Below are 24372 nucleotides of genomic sequence, written 5' to 3'. Positions count from 1 at the left end.
GTTAGGAGACAGTGGTCCCGGATTGTGAGAGGGATATCAGAGTACCGGTTTAGGCCTGATCCCACAGGGCCTAAATCAGTATTTGGACATCCTGTGAGGGGTCCCAGATTGTGAGAGGGTGCAAACTGGGCTGAGGTACCCCACCCCTGCCATGCATGAATTTTGTGTACCAGGCCTGTAGTTTAAAATAAAAGGGGAACTTCATGGGTGAAGGCAACATAAGTGCTTATGCAGTAGTTTTGTCATGCACTTGGCAAAATAGTTATTTGTGACGGATGTATTTGAAACCAAAGCTTATTCAAACACACTACTGTATTTTATAGCTAATTTCCAGGTTTCAATGTAATTAGCTGAGGATCCAGAAAAGCTACCATAGTTACTGGCAAAACTTGTTTATCTATCTGCCAGTGGAATCTACATTGAAATATACATGAGAGTTTTAGAGACAGGAAGAGACATTGAGCTAGTGTATATATGACATTCTGAGCTAAAGATGAGGTAAAGCTCCTGAGGCTTCGGAAGGGAGGAAGGACATTGCAGGACAATGAGAAGAGCAGAGGTTCAGTAGTTAGAAATTTGCCCTGCCCTATATATAGGTCATAAAATGTTACTAGTATCTCTGATGATAACTCTTATTATTGGCAAGACCTAATAATAAGGGTCTTTAAGGGAGAGGTAAATTCTTTAAGGGAGAGGTAAAAATTTCTCTTGGACTCCCAGGGTCTCAGTTGCCTTCAGCTCAAAAACAATCAAAGTACATGTACTGAAGTGACTCATTCTGAACCCTTACAATAGTGACCCAGTTTCATTCTTTTGCCTGTGGTTGTCCAGTTTTCCCAGCACAGTTTATTGGAGACACTGTCCTTTCCTCATTTAGCATTCTTGGTTCCTTTCTCCTAAATTAAGGACCTTATGTGTGTGTGTGTGTGTTTACTTCTTGGCTCTCTATTCTTTCCCATTGATCTTTGTGTCTGTTTTTATGCCAGTACGATACTGCTTTCATTACTATAGCTGTATAATATAGCTTGAAGTCAGGGAATAGGTTGCCTCCAGCTTTGTTTTGCTTTCTCAGAATTGCTTTGCTTAATCAGGGTCTTATGCAGTTCACACGAACTTTAAGTTTGTTCTATTGTTGTGACAAAATTACTCTTCAGCCTTCAGGTGTTAAGACAGTGGAATTCTATTTCTAAATGCTACTGACTTGTACATATAAAGTGCCTCACATCCAGCCAGGTTGAGATCTTGTTGGTCTCATAGCTGGTCAAGGTGGCCATAGTAGGGGCCAATCAGTTGCCCCAGGTTGGAATCTGCCTCTGAATGTGGTTGTATAATTGGTTGAACGATAGCTTAGAAATAAGAACACTTGTCCATGCACTGTTATAGCAGAAGAAGATAGAATACTGATTAGGAGAGCAGACTCTGGAGCTAAGTAGCCTGTGCTTGTGCCCCAATTTCAGTACTTACAAGTGGTGTGACCTGGGCAATTTGCTTAACCTTCCGGTTTCTCAATTTTACTTAATAAAGTTATTGTGTCAGTTAGTGATTCTCATTTATCAAATTGCCTGAGTACTCCATAACTTAAAGTGTGTAAGCAGGGGTCACTGGGTAGATCCGGTCTCTTTTACTCTTCTGGTCAGGGCAGTGGTTCGGCTGACCTTGGATGAGTCTCTCACACAAGTATTGGATTGACTGGTAGTAGGGTTGTCTAGTGGCTTCAGCTGGAACACTGGGGCTGGAGGCTTATTCCAAATGGTCAGGGCTTGTTTACTAAGGTACACTAGCCCTGGCAGAGTTCCAAGAGACAGATGTGTGCAAGGTTCAAAATTAGCACAACATCACTTCTACCACATAATTCTGGTCAAAGAAACCCATAAGATTGAAGGGATGGGCAAGCTGACTCAATCTATTATCGGGAGTGGGGCGGGGGTGAAAGTCATATTGCAAAGTGAGAGAATATAAGGAGTCCACTGATAGGGGTCCATGATGCAATCAATCTTCATCATTGTTAATCTAGTCTATTCGTTTTCTTTGGTAAAGGAATTCATGTTGAAATTTTACATTAAGTAGAAGAAAAAAAATCTAAAGTCAATTTGGTGATTCTGCTCCATTAACAGATCTAGTGAATTCCCAATTTCATAAAATTGAAACCAAGCCAGAATCCCTTCTTAACCAAATCCCATACCCTCAATATCTCATTTGCAAGGAAACAGAAGCTGAGTACCTTTTCCTTATATTCACCAAAGTAAATTTTAGAGACATAAATCAGGGTCTTGTGGCACTAGTCACCCATCTGGAATCTGTGATAACATAGTGACACCTACCTTGAGTTGGTTTTATGAGAACTAAAATGTTCAACCAGATAGAAACCACTGACTCTCATGAACCACAGTCATAAACCCCGGGCTAGCTGACATTGGATGACTGATGATCACAACTCCTAAAAGAGCTCATTGTAACACCTGCTCCAACCAATCAGAATATACCCATGAGCTGATCACCCATTGAAGACCCCTACCCCCAATTTCACCCGTTAAAACCAACTGTCAGTAAAGGAACCAGGAGTTCAAGTCTTGAGCACTACCTTTCCCATTCTCCTTGCACGGTGCTACCAAAAAAGTGAGTCTAATCTCTCCACTACAAATCTCAGGTTCAGTGTGTGTGACTCACGTGGGAGCTGGTGGACAAACTCTTCAGTTACAGAAGTAAATGTGGTTCTGACTTCGAGGTCTTTGTGAGTTAATATAGGAAATGTAATTCGTTACTAAAATTTAGGTCAACCTTCTGCGTTACATCATTGTATCTAAATCTCTAAATTATTTTAGTTTCATATTAATTGAATCATTCATTCTTTAATTACTATTGTCACCAAATTTCTTTAAAATTTTCTTTCAACATTAAAGGTAAGAATATTAGTGTGTGTGTTATGTCTTTGTGTGTTGTGTTCATTTGAAAGAGAATCACATACAATGTACATGCATGTATACAGACCTACACTTTTTACCTATGGAAGAGTTATTAGACATACTCTCTTTTAAAAAATATTTTATTTATTTCTACCAGTATTTACCAGAATTAGATTTATTATTTCACATCTCCAGCAGAATTAAGGAAACAGAGGAGCAGGCTAATTACATTTTTAACATTTATACAACAAAGATATTAAAGCTTTTGTGTGTTTTTGAGTTATGTATATGAACCTATGCAGTATGTACTCTTTTTTAAATTTTGTTTTATTGCTTAAAGTATTACAAAGAGTAGCACATGTGTCTCCTTTTTTCCTCCCCCTGACCTTCCCCCAGCCACCCCTACCCCCTAGTGTCTTGTGTCTAGAAATAAGATCACCACCTCCTCAATCCTAGTACAGGCTCAGACAGCACACTCCTTTGTGGGCTGTGAGCTCAGACAGGATGGCAGGGGGGCCGGGAGTGTGGGGCCTGTGCAGTCCCCTAGGCTGACGCAGATTGGAGGAGAGTGTTTGCCCCAGAAAAGATGGCATTGGTCTCGATGTGGCTTCTTCTGCAAATATTTGGTTGTAAGACTTCTGTTCAGCTGTTTTCAGTGGGATCTTCAGGTTGATTTTTGTATAATTCAGTAGTGATTCCAGTTCAGGGCTGGGAGGAGAATAGAGCAACTTCCACCAGCTCTGCCGCCGTCTTCCTCAACAATTCTACTTTAAATCTTTGTGTCTAAATTTTTACTTCCTTTTAGTTTCATGTGAGTTTAATAATTTGTTCTTTTAACTTCTATTCTCTCCAGTGTTTTCAAGTTTTCTTTAAATATTCAAGGTGAAAATATTCATGAGTCTGTGTTGGACATATATGTCTATGTGTTTATTAGAAAGAAAATCATATAAAGTGTACACAGATATATGCATACATAGACTCCATACCTGTGAAAGAGTTCTTACACTCACCAAATATTTTATTTATTAATGAAATTGATTGAATTAGGTTTATCATCTCACATCACTACCAGAAATAAGGAAGCAGAGGGTCATGGTGGTTACATGTACTCTTAATTTCTGTATGGCACCTTTAATTCAGAAAACTTTGCATTTTAAATATGTTCAGTTTATTTCATTCATTCACTCCAATAAGTTATTTAAAATAAAAACAATTGGTTAGAACCAATAAATGAATTCAGCAACATTGTGGGATACAAAATCAATTTACAGAAATCTGTGGTGTCTCATAACAAACTGTCAGAGAGAGTCATTAAGAAAATAATCCCATTTACAACTGCATTAAAAAGAATAAAATACTAGGAGTAAACATAACCTAGGAAGTGAAAGACCTGTACATTGAAAACTATCACATATTGCTTGATGTTATTGAAGAAGACACAAAAAAAGGCCCTAGCCAATTTGGCTCAGTGGCTAGAGCATTGGACTGCAGATGGAAGGGCCCTGAGTCCAATTCTGGTCAAGGGCACATGCCTGGGTTGTGGGCTTGATCCCCAGTAGGGGGAGTGCAGGAGGAACCAATTGATGATTCCCTCTCATCATTCATTGATGTTTCTATCTCCCTCTCCCTCTCCCTTCCTCTCTGAAATCAATAAAAATATGTTTAAAAAATACGAATAAAGACACAAGAATGGAAAGGTATACTCTGCTCACTAATTGGAAAAATTAATATTGTTATGCCATACCACAGGCCCAAAAGGGCATCACTCATGCTAAGAGTCCAGTATGCCAAACCCAGATTTAATCCTGGATTTAATGGAAATATCTACATCTCCCAGAAATATAATTTTAATCAACCAGGTTGGAATCTTTTGGTCAAGCACCAGTTAGGTAATCTGTCATATGGGCCCTCTCCATCCCTGTAGAAAGAAGAAGGAATCTCCATGATAAAACCCTCTTTTTCTCATCTCCCAAACAAAAGATGTCAAGTCCCCCCACCCAAATCCTTTCTTTCCCATTATTAATACCTCCCTTAAGCTACTCTTTTTTTTCCCCTGCAAAAACCTTCTACTTTTGTACAACCCTTCCGAAATTTCTCTTAGTTGTTAGATGGGATGCTGTCTGATTAATGAATCACTTAATAAAGCCAAATAGATCTTCAAATTTACTAGAATGAATTAAAGAAATACCCAAAGCAATCTATAGATTCAATGCAATCTCTGGCCAGTCCTTGTTGTGTGACCTCTAACCACTGCAGAGGGTTTCCTGCCATAAACTGTTTTCTCTCTGATCATGCCCAGATGTGGGGGCTTTGGTTTCTTTCTCTCCTGCCTCATATCCATACAAAAGCCACTGGGACATATGTACTTGATAGTCAAGGTTCCCAGGTATTATTGTAGGTATTCTGGGCACTGAGTTGAATAAGATAATAAAACTAGGAGATTAGTTATAAATTCTAGCAGCATGATACTAGTGTAAATACCTGACATTAAACTTTTGATGTATGTGGCATGTGTTACAAAGACATCTATCTCCAATAATCCTATTGCCAGCTTTATGACAAGGCTACTAGAGAAGTGCTCAGGTTTCCCCTTCCAACTCAAACTATTTTCTCTCTCTCTCTCTCTCTCTCTCTCTCTCTCTCTCTCTCATTTCCTCCCTCCCCCATTCTGAGACCTTCTGATGTGGCCCTTAGGATGCTGTATATGCTCCAGGACCTGTGAGTAATAAACCTTGTGATTTCATAGATGCCTCATGATTGTTGCAATTTTAATAAGGACCACAAGAGCCCGTCCAGCCACAACATTGACTGTGGTCTGAGGAACCAGTAGCAGGGCCCAAGGCCAGTGTTCAGGCATTTTCAGCCTATAACATTACCATCAATAGACCAAGACTTATAAGGAACAATGATAAAGTCAACATTATCAGGAAAAGCAGTGAAAGTACTGATGTATAAAGAATGAGAAACGCCGAGACCGGTTTGGCTCAGTGGATAGAGCGTCGGCCTGCGGACTGAAAGGTCCCAGGTTCGATTCCGGTCAAGGGCATGTACCTGGGTTGCGGGCACATCTCCAGTAGGAGATGTGCAGGAGGCAGCTGATCGATGTTTCTGACTCTCTATCTCTCTCCCTTCCTCTCTGTAAAAAATCAATAAAATATATTAAAAAAAAAAAAGAATGAGAAACATAAAAGTTAAAATTGAGGTGTCAGATTTTCCTGGAATGAAATTATATAAATAGTGTGAGTAACCAAGCAAAGTTTTTCCCAGTGAGTAATAAAAGTTATGCTATTATATCTATAAAATAGGAAGATTTCCTTACAATGATGTATGTCATTTGAGAATAAATTAATCTTTTTTTTAAATTTATTTTATTTTTTATTTTATTTATTTATTTATTTTTTGCTAAAAGTATTACAAAGGGTATTACATATGTGTCCTTTTTTCCCCCCCGCCCTTGACAAACCCCTCCCCTCCCTTACCCCCCAGTGTCTTATGTCCATTAGTTATGCTTATATGGATGCATACAAGTCCTTCGGTTGATCTCTTAATCCCCTCCCTCCTCCCCCACAACCCTCCCTGGCCTTCCCACTGCAGTTTGACAATCAGTTTGAGGCAGCTCTGCCTCTGTATCTATTATTGTTCAAAAGTTTGTAATGGTCTTTATTATCCATGAATGAGTGAGATCATGTGGTATTTTTCCTTCATTGACTGGCTTGTTTCACTTAGCATAATGCTCTCCAGTTCCATCCATGCTGTTGCAAAAGGTAGGAGTTCCTTAAAAGAAGGAACCATATCACAACTGATATGGTCGATATCAAACTGATCAGATGGACTGATCAGTTTGTTATGAGACACCACAGATTTCTGTAAATTGATTTTGTATCCCACAATGTTGCTGAATGTGCGATCTCACTCATTCATGGATAATAAAGACCATTACAAACTTATGAACAATAATAGATACAGAGGCAGAGCTGCCTCAAACTTATTGTCAAACTGCAGTGGGAAGGCCAGGGAGGGTTGGGGGACAGGAGGGAGGGGATTAAGAGATCAACCGAAGGACTTGTATGCATCCATATAAGCATAACTAATGGACATAAGACACTGGGGGGTAAGGGAGGGGAGGGGTTTGTCAAGGGCGGGGGGGAAAAAAAGGACACTTATGTAATACCCTTTGTAATACTTTTAGTGAAAAATAATAATAATAAAAAAAGAATTCCTTCTTTTTTATAGCAGCATAGTATTCCATCGTGTAGATGTACCAGTTTTCTAATCCATTCATCTACTGATGGGCACTTAGGCTGTTTCCAGATCTTAGCTATGGTGAATTGTGCTGCTATGAACATAGGGGTGCATATATCCTTTCTGATTGGTGTTTCTGGTTTCTTGGGATATATTCCTAGAAGTGGGATCACAGGGTCAAATGGGAGTTCATTTCCAATTTTTTGAGGAAACTCCATACTGTCTTCCATAGTGGCTGTACCAGTCTGCATTCCCACCAGCAGTGCACAAGTGTTCCTTTTTCTCCACATCCTCTCCAGCACTTGTCGTTTGTTGATTTGTTGATGATGGCCATTCTGACAGGTGTGAGATGGTACCTCATTGTTGTTTTGATTTGCATCTCTCGGATGATTAGTGACTTTGAGCATGTTTTCATATGTCTCTTGGCTTTCTGAATGCCCTCTTTTGAAAGGTGTCTATTTAGATCCTTTGCCCATTTTTTGATTGGATTGTTTATCTTCTTTTTGTTAAGTTGTATGAGTTCCCTATAAATGTTGGAGATTAGGCTCTTATCAGATATGACGTTGGCAAATATGTTTTCCCACGCAGTGGGTTTTCTTGTTGTTTTGTTGATGGTTTCTTTTGCTGTGCAGAAGCTTTTTATTTTGATGTAGTCCCATTTGTTCATTTTCTCTTTAGTTTCAACTGCCCTAGGAGCTGTTTCAGTGAAGAAATTGCTTTGGCATATGTCTGAGATTTTGTTGCTTTTGTATTCTTCTAGAATTTTTATGGTTTCCTGTCGTACATTTAAGTCCTATATCCATTTTGAGTTTATTCTCAAGATAATTGTACCCTTTGCACATGCCAACCCAAAGAATCTTTTCAGAGCCCTCTTTATGTCCTTGTTCCTGAGACTGTAGATGAAGGGGTTCAGCATGGGTGTGACCACAGTGTACATCACTGAGGCTGCTGCATTTGAGTGTGAGCTTTGGGTAGCAGCAGAGCTGAGATACACTCCTAGGCTTGTACAATAAAATAAGGAGACAACTGAGAGGTGAGACACACACGTGGAAAATGCTTTATACTTCCCCTGAGCTGATGGGATTGCACGTATGGAGGACACTATCTTAGAGTAAGAGTAAAGGATACCAGCGAGGGGACCACCACCCAGTAGCACAAATACAAAATACATCACCATGTTATTAAGAAAGGTGTCAGAACAGGCAAGTTGGATCACCTGTTTGAGTTCACAGGAAAAGTGGGGGATTTCCAAGTCTGTACAGAAGGACAATCGAAACACTACTAAACTGTGTAACAAGGAATTCAGAGCCCCCATGATCCAGGACATCAGAACCAGCAGTCCACAGAGCCGGGGGTTCATGATGACCATATAGTGCAGAGGGCGGCAGATGGCCACATACCTGTCATAGGCCATCACACTTAGAAGGAAGTCATCCAGTCCTCCAAATAGTAAGAAAAAATACATCTGTGTGATGCATCCTGCATAGGTGATGGCTTTCCTCTGTGTCTGGATGTTCCACAGCACCTTTGGGACGGTGGTGGAGGTGAAACAGATGTCTACCAAGGACAGGTTGGAGAGGAAGAAGTACATGGGTGTGTGGAGGTGGGAGTCTGAGCTGACGACCAAAATGATGAGCAGGTTTCCCAACACAGTGACCAGGTACATGGAGAGGAAAAGCCCAAATATGAGGGGCTGCAGTGCTGGTTCCTCTGACAATCCCAGAAGAAGAAATTCTGAAATCAGAGTATCATTCCCAGGTCCCATGGGGTGGAGGTGACTAGTACGAAAGAAAAATTAGCATGATTAGTTTTTACACAAATGGCCATTACAAGCATAGTTGTAATGCTACAATTATATTTTGTAACAAAGCAACAATATTTACTTTTTGTGTGTATCATCCCCCATGACATCTCTGATTAGGAATTCCTGTCTTCCTCAAACTTTTTTTCCAAGGTGAACATGGATTACACTGTCTCAATGAGAAATGCTTTCATGCATCTAAGGAATATCTATTGCTATTTCCCACCTCACCAAAAGTGTACAGGATGCTCAGAAACAAAATTTATAGAATATAATAATAGTGAAAGAATATATACAACACATATGTCATATACCAAGTTAGATGGTATCATGTGAAGAAAAAGAAAGTAGTTATAAAGAGAGTGGATGGGTGTTATTTTATACTGGGAGGACAGGCAGCCCTGCAAACTAGGGGGCAATTGAACAGAGATCTCAAGGAAGGCAGAGGGGGGTGACACAGGGTTACTTGGGGATGGAGGACTATGTAAGAAAAGAGGCAGCGCCAAAGCCCTGAGATGACACTGGTTTATGTATTCAAGGCTCAAAAAGGATCCAGAATGGTGAAATAGAGTCAAGAAGGCACAAAAGAAAATATTACAGTGCATGATACATAGTGAGGGTATATGATTCTCTTTGTTCAGGTGGGTGTGTGTGTGTGTGTGTGTGTGTGTGTGTGTGTGTGTGGTGTGTGCAAAAATTGCTGGATCACAATGTAAAGGCATGTCGTATTTTGGGACACAGTAAAAATAATCTGGTATTCAATGCAATAAATGTGAGAACAGTTTAAAAGGTAGCAGCAGAGCTGAGATACAGGGGAAAATAGACCCATGGCACCCGATCTTCCGTGAGCATTTTCAGAGATCTCTTTATACTCACTCTTGTGCTGACAAGAGAAATCCCCACAGAATGTAAGAAAAGTCCCAGGCCCATCAGGCACCAGCTGTAGAAGAGTGAATTAGAACTCACACCTCCCTGACATTAAGTCAGTGCTTTTCTGCTCTGCAAGGCTGCCTCGCTCTGTCAATGCTTCACAGAGAAGAGGAAATGCTAAGGTTGAAATAAAGCAGAATCCTGAGAGCTGAGCAGACAGAAGGGAGGGTCTGTCATAGGCCATCATAGTTAGAAGGCAATTGTCCCAACCTCCAAAGATTGTGAGAAAATACATGTGTGATGCAGCCTTCATAGGTGACACTTTGCTCTGTGTCTGGATGTTCCATAGCATCTTCAGGACGGAGGTGGAGGCGAAACAGATGTCTAACAAGGACAGGTTGGAGAGGAAGAAGTACATGTGCTTGTGGAGGTGGGAGTCTGTGCTGACGGTCAGGATGATGAACAGGTTTCTGAACACAGTGATCAGGTACATGGAGAGGAAAAGCTCAAATTGAGGGGCTGCAGTTCTGGTTCCCCTGAAAGTCCCAGAAGAAGAAATTCTGAAATTCCTGTATCATTGCCTTGTACCATGTGGTGGTGGTCATAACGAGGAAGAAAAATAATATGATTGGTTTTACACATGTGGGTATTAACATAGTGAAATGCTAGCATTTATGTTTTTATGTTTTTCAGTCAAGTAATTGTATACTTATATTGATTATGTCACCTTTAATGGGTCTGCTGTGACAAGTGTGATTAGGAATTCTTGTCCTACACTCAGCTTTCCCCCAAGAGGTCATGTAATATACTGTCTTAATGGAAAATTCCTTTACACATTTGAGGAATTTATGTTGAGTACTGACTATCTTCTAGGGTAAGAGTATAGAATGCTGAGAAATAAAGTTTTCTACAATCCAATGATGGAGAAAGAATATAAATTACCAAGGAGAGAAAACACTGCTCTGTCAGATAGTGACAGATGCTATGAAAAAGAAAAGCAGGTATATAATAGAGTGAATGGAGGTGTTGTATTTTACTGAGAGTTCAGGAAGATCTGCAAACAAAGTGATATTTGAACAGAGTCCTAGAGAAAGATAGAGTGGGAACCATGAAGTTATCTGGGGGAAGTGTGTGCCCTGCTGTGGGAAGAGTCAGTGCAAAGACCCAGAGGGTGGCATGTGTTTCAGATACTCAAGCCTACATCCCAGGCATGTGCCTTGAGCAGGGATCCTACCATGACCTCCTGAGCAGCACTGGCCAGGCAATACAGGCTTGTTTTTTAAATCTAGACTGATCAAAATTACTTCTTAGTTGTAATAGCTTTCAAATGCATTTTAGGTAGCCAATTTTATCATCTGAAAATGTGATTAATTTACTTTTACTGAAGACATGAACCTACTATTGCTTTTACTCTTTGGTTACATAGATTTGAAATTTCAGAACAGTGATGACATACATGAGAGTAGCAGGCATATTTGTCCTCTGTATGGCCTTCAAGCACATTCCTCAAATATTTTTTGTCAGGTCTGATATTAGCTGATGATCAAGGAAACTCTTTTATGATAGCTAAAAAATACCTTAGGTACAGTTTCTCAGAAGTGCTTTTATATATTATCATTTGCATATCTCAAGATGATTCTCATATATTTGGATGATTTTTTCTATTAATTTATTCTAAGATAATACAATTAATAAATTATCAATATTAGAGGCTCATGGCTTTCATGGTAGACTGCTTCTGCTCATAATTTAAATCAAGTTGTCTGCACTCCATACACTATCTTATAGATTCGAAGGGTGCTTTAGAAACATAATTGCTTGTCAGGTTATTGGCACCATCAGCAGAAACCAAGGACAGCTCATGGCTGGGCCCCCACTCAGCTAAGTTCTCCTAGAGCTAAGTTTTGAAGTACTTCAGATTGACTTTAATGGACACTGGCATAGGGAGAGTTATATTGGGAGGAAAGTCAGGATGGTGGATGGGTCTGACAGTACATCAGCCAGGGTCTGGGGAGACTGAGCAGAGCCTCTGTGCTATAGATTTGCTGGACCTTCCCACTAGCAGAACAGAAGCCAGATTTAACTCTTCTTTTAATTTTACAATTTTGTATCTGATTTACTTACTCTCCATGTCTGAATTTATACACTTAATCAGGGGTCAGCAAAGTACTCCCCAAAGAGCAAATCCCACCCACAGCCTGTTTTTGTAAAGAGGCTTTATCAGTAGGGTGATGGTAGCCCCGTGAAAGATATGTCTACATTCTAACCCCCAGTACCTGTAAATGTGACCTTATTTGAAAAAATAAAAAAAAAAAGGCTCTTTATACATATAACTAGAGGCCTGGTGCACAAAAATCTGTGTACTCGGGGGGGAGGGTCCCTCAGCCTGGTGTGTGCCCTCTCACAGTCTGGGACCCCTCAGGGGATGTCCACTTTCTGGCTTAGGCCCGCTCTCTGGGGGATCGGGCCTAAGCTGGCAGTCAGATATCCCTCTGGCAGCCCGGGAGTCCTCGGGGGATGTCTACTTGCCAGCCGGGAGCAGGCCTAAGCTGCAGTCAGATATCCTTAGCGCTGCTGAGGAGGCAGGAGAGGCTTCCGCCTCCACCGCTGTGCTGGCAGCCGTCAACCTGGCTTGTGGCTGAGCAGAGCTCCCCCTTTGGGAGCACACTGACCACCAGGGGGCAGCTCCTGCATTGAGTGTCTGCCCCTTGGTGGTCAGTGTGTGTCATAGTGACCAGTCATTCCCAGTTGTTCTGCTGTTAGGGTCAATTTGCATATTACCCTTTTATTATATAGGATAGAGGCCTGGTGCACGGGTGGGGGCTGCTGGTTTGCCTTGAGGGGTGTCCTGGATCAGGGTGGGGGTCCCGCTAAGGTGCCTGGCCAGCCTGGGTGAGGGGATGAAGGCCGTTTTCAGGCTGCCCACAGCCCCTTCATGGTGGGGGTCCCACTAAGGTGCATGGCCAGCCTGGGTGAGGGTCTGAGGGCTGTTTTCAGGCTACCCACAGCCCCTTCAGGGTGGAGGTCCTTGTTGGGGTGCCTGGACAGCCTGGGTGAGGGGCAGGTGGCCGTTTTCAGGCTGGCCACGCCCACAGGCTGGAAGCAGGTATCTGGGATTTATTTATCTTCTATAATTGAAACTTTATAGCCTTGAGCAGAGCTCAGGCTGGCTAGGGCAGGTGGTAAGCTTGGGTTCCTCCATTGCCGGGGGCAACTCAAGCCTCCTGCTTGCTCCAGCTCCGTGGCCACCGCCATCTATGTGACGGAGTAAGGGAGTGAGAGAGTGGCAGTTAATTTGCATATTAGTCTTTTATTTGATAAGATTAAGGATCTCAAGATGCAATCATCCTCAATTATCCAGTTGGATCCTAAAACCAATGACCAGGCTCCTTATAAGATACACAGTGGAGAGGCACAGAGAAAAGAAGACCATATGTCTCCTGAGATTGGAGTGATGCAGCCACAAAGCCCAGGGGTGCTTGGAGTCACCAATAGCAGGATGGGGCAAGGAGCACAGCCTCCCTTAGAGCCTCTGGGGAGTGCAGCCATTCTGACATCCTGAGAAAAGACTTCTGGCATCAAGAACTTGATGAAATAAATTCCTGTTGTTTAAAGCCACCCCAGTTTGGGCTTAGTTGTTACAGAATCCACAGAAAATAAATACCTACAGCCAAGCCCATTTGTGTGGGTATTGCATACAAGTGCTTTCACACTACAATGTAGTGCTTTCACACTACAATAGCTGCAACAGAGCACGGATGGTCCAATAATAATCTTTATCTAGTTCTTTAAAACTGTTTGGCAGTGACTGCTCTAAGTCACTATCAGGTACTGGTTTTATATTCAAAGTACTCTTTCCCATCGTAAAGAAATGCTCTGGCCAGAAAAAAAAAAAATGTACCAATGTGAGTTTAAAGATGTGAATGCATTTACCCCAGATGAAAAAAATTGGATAATCAGATCTGTGTAACTTATACAAAGGAAACTCTATCTCTGCAGCCAAAATAATTTACTCTCCATCAAGTGCATCTTCAGAATCAATCTCTGGTTTTCAAAATTGAGGTCAAGGGGAAGTTTCTGAGAGGTTCCTGTTTGGGATGGGTGTGGTCAGGGACATCACTAAATCTCTGGGCCAGAAACTCAGTGTGACTCACAGCAGCTCAGAAGCTCAGGATGTTATCATGTCCATGTGTCCTGCATGAGCATTTACATACCCTGGAGAGATGTTTATTCCAGGGGAGGTGGACCCACCAGTAGAAGGGAATATGCATCTGGATCTCAAGGTAATCCCATGGAGACCAAACGGGCAGAAAAGTTGCCTTTTATTTATGGTCCCTTGGTTTCAAGGGAGCTGAATTGCTTAGAGAATTGAGCAACAGTAAAACAGTCCATTTAATGAGGAGCTCTGAGAATTCAGCCTCTGGACCTCCCTCTGCAGACTCACCTGCAGCTCCTCAGCCACAGGCTAAGAGCATCCTCTCTGTGCCTCTCTAAGATGCTCAACTGCTCTGGAAAACCAGCACCTGACCTCCATTTCTTGCTCTTTCCACATCAATTGCCAAGGAAGGAAGGACCAGTAGAGCCAAATCCAGTGAGTGATGCCACTGGGGGTGCCAGAGTGAGCACTGTGGGAAAGCATCGTGGGGAGAAGTAAAGTTTTTAATAACTGTGTCTTCTGGGGGAACAGTCAGGCTGATGAAATAGTGACAGGGATGGACTCAAGATCCCACACATTTGGTGTCCTTAGGTCTGAAGAGCTTTCTTCCAACTCATTCCTCCTCAGCCCCTTTCTTCTGTCCATCTCAGAGAACAATTCCACAGCCTCTCTCCTCCCACAGCAGAAACGGACCATCCCTTCTCTCTGCTCAGCTCTCAGGATTCTGATTTATTTCCACCTGAGCATTTCATTTTCTGTGTGAAGCATTGACAGAGCAAGGCAGCCTTGCAGAGCAGAAAAGCACTGACTTAGAGTCAGGAGGTGTGAGTTCTAATTCACTCTTCTACAGCTGGTGCCTGATGGACCTGGGACTCTTCTTACATTCTGTGGGTCTTTCATTCATCAGCACAAGAGTGAATATAAGGAGATCTCAGAGAATGCTCACGGAAGAACAGGTACCAGGGGTCAAGTGCCCAGCACCAGTGCACCGGGCTCTCTGCTGGGCTCTTCACTCCAATTATTTTCCCTCATTAGCAGAAACTGGCCTTTTAACTCTTCTCCCATTTATTACATTGAATTCCAGATTATTTTTACTGTGTCCCAAAACAAGACATGCCTTTACATTGTTATCCAGCAATTTTTGCACACACACACACAGAAACACACACACACACACACACACACACCTCTGAACAAGGGAAACATACACCCTCACTACGTATGATGCACTCTAATGCTTTCTTTTGTGCCTTCTTGACTCTATTCTATTTCACCAATCTGGATCCTTTTTGAGTCTTTAATACCTAAAGTAGTGTCATCAGAGGGCTTTGGCACTGCCTCTTCTCCTACATAACCTCCACCCCAAGTAACTACATGTCTCCCACTTTGTCTTCCTAATATTGCTCAAGTCCATGAAAGCATTTCTCATGAAAACAGTGTAATCCACGACCACCTTGGACACAAAGTTTGAGGAAGACAGAAATTTCTAATCAGAGATGTCATGGGGATGATACGTACAAAAAAATAAATATTGTTGTTTTGTTACAAAATGTAATAGTAGCATTTCAACTATGCTTGTAATGGCCATTTGTGTAAAAACTAATCATGCTATTTTTTCTTTCCTACTAGTCACCTCCACCCCATGGGACCTGGGAATGATACTCTGTTTTCAGAATTTCTTCTCCTGGGATTTTCAGAGGAACCAGAACTGCAGCCCCTCATATTTGGACTTTTCCTCTCCATGTACCTGGTCACTGTGTTGGGAAACCTGTTCATCATCCTGGCCGTCAGCTCAGACTCCCACCTCCACACACCCATGTACTTCTTCCTCTCCAACCTGTCCTTGGTAGACATCTGTTTCACCTCCACCACCGTCCCAAAGATGCTGGTGAACATCCAGACACAGAGCAGAGCCATCACCTATGCAGGCTGCATCACACAGTTATATTTTTTCTTACTCTTTGGAGGACTGGATGACTTCCTTCTAGCCGTGATGGCCTATGACAGGTATGTGGCCATCTGTCACCCCCTGCACTATATGGTCATCATGAACCCCCGGCTCTGTGGACTGCTGGTTCTGATGTCCTGGGTCATAGGTGTCTTGAATTCCTTGTTACAAAGTTTAATTGTGTTGCCATTGTCCTTCTGTACAGACTTGGAAATCCCGAACTTTTTCTGTGAACTCAAAGAGGTGGTCCAACTTGCCTGTTCTGACACCTTTCTTAATAACATGGTGATGTATTTTGTAGCTGTACTATTGGCTGGTGGTCCCCTCGCTGGTATCCTTTACTCTTACTCTAAGATAGTGTCCTCCATATGCACAATCTCATCCGCTCAGGGGAAGTATAAAGCATTTTCCACGTGTGTGTCTCACCTCTCAGTTGTCTCCTTATTTTATGGTACGATCTTAGGAGTGTATCTCATCTCTGCTGCTACCCACAGCTCACACTCAAGTATAGCAGCCTCGGTGATGTACACTGTGGTCACACCCATGCTGAACCCCTTCATCTACAGTCTCAGGAACAAGGACATAAAGAGGGCCCTGAAAGGATTCTTTGGGATGGCAGGTACAAAGGGGACAATCATCCGGGGGTAAAAAGTGTCCTGGGCTTTGAAGCTACAGAACTAAAACCCAGAAATTGTGATTCTTTAATCACATTGTGCTTTTCAGACTTGCTCCTTTTGTTTTCTTAAAACATATTTTTATTGATCTCAGAGAGGAAGGAAGAGGAAGAGAGAGAGAGAGAAACATCAATGATGAGAGTACAGTTGCCTCCTTTATAGCCCCTCCTAGTGGCCGAACCCACGACCCGGGCATGTGCCCCGACCAGAAATCCAACGGAGCCCTCCTGGTTTATAGGTTGACACTCAAACACTGAGAAGCACAGGCCGGGCCAGAATTGCTCCTTTTATTCTGTCCTTGAATTTCCTTTGTTTTTTTTCAACTTTTCTATACAATTTAAGTAACCATTTTATTAAGCTCGCTGCTTTGTCTGTTATATAGACAGTTGTTCCCTTTGTCCTTTTTTAACCTTCACTAAGTTTTTCAACCTTGATCAGAAACAGTGAGAAGTTTTCATTTACTTCACTAGAAACACTGATGTCTTAAGAATAATTCCTTCTCAAATGACATATATCATTGTAAATAATTTGTTCTTGTTTTGTAGGTAGAGTAGTAATAAGTGGTGTTACTCATGTAGAAAAACTGCACTTGGCTACCTAATCCATTGTATAATTTCATCCCATAAAATCTGGAACCTCAGTTTTCACCATGTGCCCCTCATTCTCTGTACATTGGTACCTTAATTGCTCTTCCTGGTATTATAGATTTTATCATTGTTCCCTATAAGTCTCAGTCTATTGATAGTGAGGCAATAGGATAGGAATCCCTGGTCACTGGCCTGGTTCCTACTACTTGTTCCTCAGACCAGAGTCAATGTCCTGGGTGGATGGACTCTTGTGGTCCTTCTTATAATTACAACAACCATCATGGAACTATGAAAATGTAGGGTTTATTACTCACAGTCCTGTACTCCCAAAAGCCACACAGGAAGCTGTGTGTGTGCATGTGTGTGTGAAAGAGAGAGAAATGGACTTGGGCTGAAGGACTCTGCCTGTAATGGGGTCCAAGGGCAGGATGGCTATGGTTTTGTGGGTTTGCTTTTTTAAAATGTATCTTTATTATTAAAAGTATTAGAGATGTTCTCCTTTTATCCCCCCATTGACCCCACTCCTCCCCTCTCCTGAACCTTCCCCCTTCCCAGGCCTTCGCCCCACTATTACCTGTGTCCATGGGTTATTCATATATGCATATAAGTTCTTTGGTTAATTTCTTCCCTCTCCTCCCCACCCCCCAATTCCCTCTGAGGACCCACAGTCTGTTGCATGCTTCCATGTCTCTGGATCTATTTTGTTTGGCACTTAATTTTGTTCATGGATTTCACATATAAGTAAGGTCATGTGATACTTGTCTTTCTCTGACTGACTTATTTCACTTAGCATAATATTCTCCAGGCCCCTCCATGCTATTTCAAGGGGTAAGAGATGCTTTTTTTTTTTTTACAACTGCATTGTATTCCATTATGTATATGTACCACCATTTTGTATCCATTCTTCAACAGATGGGCACCTGGGCTGTCTCCAGACCTTAGCTATTGTAAATAATGCTGCTATGAACATAGAGGTACATGTATTCTTTCTGATTAGTGTTTCAGACTTCTTAGGTTATATTCCTAGAAGTGGGATCACTGGGTCAAATGGCAGTTCCATTTTTAATTTTTTTGAGGAAAGTCCACAATATTTTCCACAGTGACTGTACCAGTCTGCATTCCCACCAGCAGTGTCCTAGGGTTCCCTTTTCTCCACATCCTTACAAACACTTGTTGTTAGTTGATTTATTGATAGTAGCCATTATGGCAGGTGTGAGGAGGCACCTCATTGTGTTTTCATTTGCATCTCTCTGATGATTAGTGACGTTGAGGATTTATTCATATGACTCTTGACCGTTTGTGTGTCCTTCTTTGGAGAAGTGTCTATTTAGGTCTGTTGGGCTGTTTGTCTTCCTTTGGTCTAGTTGTATGAGTACTTTATATATTTGGGGTTTGCTTTTTATTTGAAACCTAAGAGCAGGAATTGAGGCAGAGGAAGGAAAAGTAGGGTCATTCATGTGGTCAGTTGTCTAGGTTAATCAGGGTTTTCAAAAGGGGAATTTTATAGCATGTTATTCTTGTGTAAATATCACACTAATTCTGTGCCTGTTCCTGTGTGTAATTCCAAATGAACTTTGCTCCCTAGATATATCTATTGTCTTATGTGAAGTTCCTCCCTTTGCTTGTTTTGAAAATGCTTGTTTTAAAATTGCATAAATTAATTATCCCAAAACAAAATAATTAAATTTAAAATAAAAAGGGAACTTCATGGGTGAAGGCACCATGAGTGCTTATGTAGCTGTGTCATGCATCTGGCAATATGATTATTTGTGATGGATGTATTTGAAACAAAAGCTGTATTTTATACCTAGTTTCCAGGTTTCAATGTTGTATTTAGATGAGCATCCAGAAAAGCTACCATAGTTCCTGGCAAAAATAGATTATTAGATATCTATTTTTCAGTGGAGTGTACTTGGAAACGTACATGAGAAGTTCAGGCACAGGAGGAGCAGTGAGCTAGTGTATATATGACATTCTGAGCTAAAGATGAGGTAAAGCTCCTGAGGCTTCAGAAGGGAGGAAGGACATGGCAGGACAATAAGAAGAGCAGATATTCAGTAATTAGACATTTTCCCTGCCCTATAGATAGGTCATAAAATGTTACTAGTATCTCTGATGATAACTCTTATTATTGGCAAGACCCAAAATTTAAATTCTTTAAGGGAGAGGTAAATTCTTTAAGGGAGAGGTAAAAGTTTCTCTTGGACTCCCAGGGTCTCAGGTGCCTTCAGCTCAAAAATAATCCAAGTACATGTACTGGGGTGGCTCATTCTGAACCCTTACAATAGTGACCCAGTTTCATTCTTTTTCCTGTGGGTTGTCCAGTTTTCCCAGCACAGTTTATTGGAGACACTGTCCTTTCCTCATTTAGCATTCTTGGTTCCTTTCTCCTAAATTAATGACCTTATGTGTGTGTTTACTTCTTGGCTCTATTCTTTTCCATTGATCTTTGTGTCTGTTTTTATGCCAGTACTATGCTGATTTCATTAGTATAGCTTTATAATATAGTTTGAAACCAGGGAATGCATTGCCTCCAGCTTTGTTTTACTTTCTCAGAATTGCTTTGGTTAATCAGGGTCTCATGCAGTTCCACACAAATTTTACGTTTGTTCTATTTTTGTGAAAAAAAATGACATTGGAATTTTGATAGAGATTGAATTGAATCTATTTAGCACTTTGTGTATGTTAAAAATCAATATTCAACCAAGTAAATTTAAAGATTTAATTGACTTTATTAAGTGATTCATGAATCAGACAGCATCCTATCTGGCAACTAAAAGGGAGCTCTGAGGGGATGTACAACATAGAACATTTTTATAAGAAGGATGGAGGGACAAAGAGCTATTAACAACAGGAAAAAAAAGGATTATTTGGGGGCCATAACATGTTTTCTTTGGGAGAAGGGGAGGGGAAGGATTTCTATCATACAGATTCCTGCTTCATTCTGTGGGGGATGTGCAGGGTCATATGACAGATTATCTTACTGGTGTTTGGCCAGAAAATTCAAGACTGATTGTCTAAAATTAAGCTTCTGGGAGATGTTGAAACTTCCATTAAGTCTAGCATGAAACTTAGATTTGGCATTATAGGCTTTTAGCTCAAATGATGCCACTTTGGGCCTGTGGTTTTCTCTTTAACAGAGAAAGAGAAAGAGTAATATGGACATTAACAACATTAATTCTTCCAATTCATACACTCAGAATATCTTTCCATTTATTTGTCCCTTTATCAATATACTTTAGCAATGTTTTATAGTTTATTTCCAGGTATTTCATTCTTGAACATAATAAATTAATGAACAAAATAGGTCCATAGGCATGGAAGCATGAAACAGACTGACATGTCTCAGAGGGGACAGGAAGGAGATGGGAAGAGATTAGCCAAAGAACTTATATGTAATTGGAATTGTGTTCTTAATTTCTCTTCGGACAGTTTATTATTTAAATTTAACAGATATTTATATATTGATTTTGTATCCTGCATCTTTTCTGAGCTTTTTAATTAAATGTAACAGATTTTTAAAAATAATTTATTGGAATATAATAACATAAACTGAACTTGTTTAACATGCAAATTTTTTAAATATTTTTATTGATTTTTTACAGAGAGGAAGGGAGAGGGATAGAGAGTTAGAAACATTGATGAGAGAGAACCATCGATCAGCTGCCTCCTGCACACCCCCTACTGGGGATGTGCCCGCAACCAAGGTACATGCCCTTGACTGGAATCAAACCTGGGACCCTTCAGTCCGTAGGCCAATGCTCTATCCACCGAGCCAAACCAGTTAGGGCTACATGCAAAATTTGCTGAATTAAAGGAGTTATGCAAAAAGTAAGAGTACAAACTGCATAGATTCATTTATATGTAATTCAAGAAAGGGCACATAAGCTTTAATTGCTTTGCTATATAATTATAAAAGAATGTGTGAGGTGATATCTCATTGTTGTTTTGATTTGCATCTCTCTGATGGTTAATGACTTTGAGCTTTTTTTCACATATCTCTTGGCTTTCTGCATATCCACTTTGGAGCAGTGTCTATTTAGGTCCTTTACCCATTTTTTAATTGGATTGGTTGTCTTCCTTTTGTTAAGTTGTATGAGTTCCCTATATATTTTGGAGATTAATTCCTTATCAGATGTATCGTTGGCAAATATGTTCTCCCATGTAGAGGGCTCTCTTGTTATTTTGATGATGGTTTCTTTTGCCATGCAGAAGTTTTTTATTTTCATGTAGTCCCATTTGTTTATTTTCTCCTCACACCTATCAGAATGGCTATCACCAACAAATCAACCAACGACAAGTGTTGGCAAGGTTGTGGAGAAAAGGGAACCCTAGTACACTGCTGGTGGGAATGCAGACTGGTGCAGCCACTGTGAAAAAGAGTATGGAGTTTCCTCAAAAAATTAAAAATGGAACTCCCACCCTAGCCGGTTTGGCTCAGTGGACAGGGCATTGGCCTGCGGACTGAAGGGTCCCAGGTTCGATACCATGTCAAGGGCATATGCCTGGGTTGTGGGCTTCATCCCCAGCATGGGGCATGGAGGAAATAGCCAATCAATGATTCTCTCTCATCATTGATGTTTCTCTCTCTCCCTTCCTCTCTGAAATCAATAAAAATATATATTTTTTAAAAAAGAAAAAAATGGAACTCCCATTCGACCCAGTCATCCCTCTTCTAGGAATATATCCTAAGAAAACTGAAATGCTCATCAGAAAGAATATATGAACCCCTATGTTCATAGTGGCACAATTTACAATAGCTAAGAGTTGGATACAGCCTAAGTGCCCATTAGCAGATGAGTGGATAAAAAAAACTATGGTACATTTACACAATGGAATACTACTTAGCAATAAAAAAGAACCTTTACCATTTGTAACAGCATGGATGGACCTAGAGAGTATTATGCTGAGCAAAATAAGCCAGTCAGAGAAAGATAAATAACACATGATCTCACTCATATGTGGAATCTAATGAACCAAATAAACTGATGATCAAAAATAGACCCAGAGTCATAGAAGCATTAACAGACTGTTGAACCTTAAAGGGAAGGCCAAGAAGGGTGTGTGGGAAGAGATCAACCAATTAATTTTTATGCATAGATGCATCACCCATGGACACAGACAATGGAGTGATGAGGGGCTGGAGATGGGGGAGGACAGGAGCGGGCTGGAAGAGGTTAATGGGGAAAAAAGGAGGACCTAGGTAATACTTTCAACAATAAAGATTTTTTTTAAATGTAGTTATCTTGGTCCTCTGTTTCCTTATTTCTGATGGTGGTGTGGGATAATAAACCCAATCCAGGTGGATATTGGTAGGAATAAATAAAATGTTTTGAAATATTTGGTGAGTTTAAGAACTCTTTCATAGGTAGGGAGTATATGTACATACACATGTACGTACATTTGTACCTAATTTTCTTTCAAATAAACACAAACACACACAGGCACAACACAGACACACTAATATCCTCACCTTTAATGCTGAAAGAAAATTTAAAACAAATTTTGGTGACAATATAAATTTAAAAAATGAAAATTAATATTAATATGAAACTAAAATGATGTAGAAATTTAGATACAAAGATTTAAAGTAGAATAGTTAAGTGGGTTATTTGTCTTCCTTTTGTTGAGCTGTGTGAGTTCTTTATGTATTTTGGAAATTAGCCCCTTATCAGATGAGTCATTGGCAAATATGCTGTCCCACAGAGTGGCTTCCCTTTTCATTCTGATGATGGTTTCTTTTGCTGTGCGAAAGCTTTATAGTGTTTCATAGTCCAATTTGTTTATGTTTTCCTTTATTTCTCTTGCCTTAGGAGATGTATCAGTGAAAATCTGGCTACATGAGATGTCTGAGATTTAATATTTGAGAAAGACAAATATTACATGATCTCACTTACAAATGGAATCTAATGAACCTAATAAACTAATGAACAAAATCGGTCTATAGGCATGGAAGCATGAAACAGACTGACATGTCTCAGAAGGGACAGGAAGGCGATGGGAAGAGATTAACCAAAGAACTTATATACATACTAGAGGCCCGGTGCACAAATTTGTGCATGGGTGGGGTCCCTCAGCATGGCCTGCAGGGATTGGGCCAAAACTGGCAGTCCAACGCTGCCTGCCGCTCCTGCCTGCCGCTCTCACTCATCCCAGCCCCACTGCGCCTGCCATGGGCTCATGCCCCGTCAGTCCTGATCAGGAGCCCTGTGTCTGGCACCCATCCCAAGTGACCAAAAATTTTGCTTCCTCATTTTTAAGATAATCTCTGGTACTAATGTAGTATTATGTTAACCATTTATTCAAATTTGCCTTTCCATGAACAGTCCAGTGGGAGATATATATTTGATAATTAATTTTTGCCACAATTACTGTAGGTATTCTGGACCCTGAGCTGAATTATGCAATAAAACCAAGAGAGAAGGTAAAAACAGAGTAGCATGTGTAAAGTGTAAGTGACTGACATTACGCTTTTGATTTATGAGGCATTACTTCAAAGATAACGATGTTGAAGAAACATATGGCCAATTGTATGACACAGCTACTTGAAAAGCATCCAGATTGCCCCTACCCAATGAAGTTCCCCTTTTAAAAAACCCTTAGAAGTCTAAATAACTATGTCATGAGTGTTCCCACTTTGCCTCCCTGCTCTAATTCCTGCTCTTATGTTTTAAATTCACAAAGAAAAGACTAATCTGCAAAACCCCATCATCCTGCCCTTGGACCCCAATAAAGGCAGAGCCCCAGTCCATTCTCTTTCCTTTCTCCCCGAGACCTTCTTGTGTGGTCCTCTGAGAGCGGTGAGAGTAATGACCTTGTATGTTCATGGTTTCCTGATGGTTGTAGCGATTATTATAAGGACCACAGGGGCCAGTCCAGCCATACCTGTGGTCTGCATAACAAGTAGCAGGGCCAGGCCAGTGCCCAAGCATTTCTAGCCTATAGCATCATTCCCAATAGGCTTAAAGGAAAGAATGATAAAGACTATTTTATCAGGAAAAGCTGTTAAGATACTGAATGACAAACAATGATGGAAACAAACATGAAAACAGTGGTTTTAGATATTCCTGAAATGAAATTAGATAAATGGTCTCAGTAGCCAAGTGAAGTTTTTTCCACATTCATAGTACCACTGAGGATTATTCAATCTATAAAATAAGAACAAATTACATACAATGATGTATGTCATTG

The 24372-nt window shown here is 40.8% G+C and overlaps 2 pseudogenes; one reads left to right on the top strand and one right to left on the bottom strand.

Moving 5' to 3' along the window:
- Window positions 1–8018: 8018 nt before the first annotated feature.
- LOC139009906 (olfactory receptor 7A5-like) lies at window positions 8019–8910 on the bottom strand (annotated as a pseudogene).
- A 6704-nt stretch (window positions 8911–15614) lies between these two features.
- Window positions 15615–16506, top strand: LOC139009905 (olfactory receptor 7A10-like; annotated as a pseudogene).
- The last annotated feature ends 7866 nt before the right edge of the window (window positions 16507–24372 follow it).

Source organism: Myotis yumanensis, unplaced genomic scaffold (assembly GCF_028538775.1).
Source record: "Myotis yumanensis isolate MYYU_CA2020_CCGP unplaced genomic scaffold, mMyoYum1.0.hap1 SCAF_5, whole genome shotgun sequence".
NCBI lineage: Eukaryota > Metazoa > Chordata > Mammalia > Chiroptera > Vespertilionidae > Myotis > Myotis yumanensis.
This window is presented reverse-complemented; position numbering and strand designations above follow the sequence as displayed.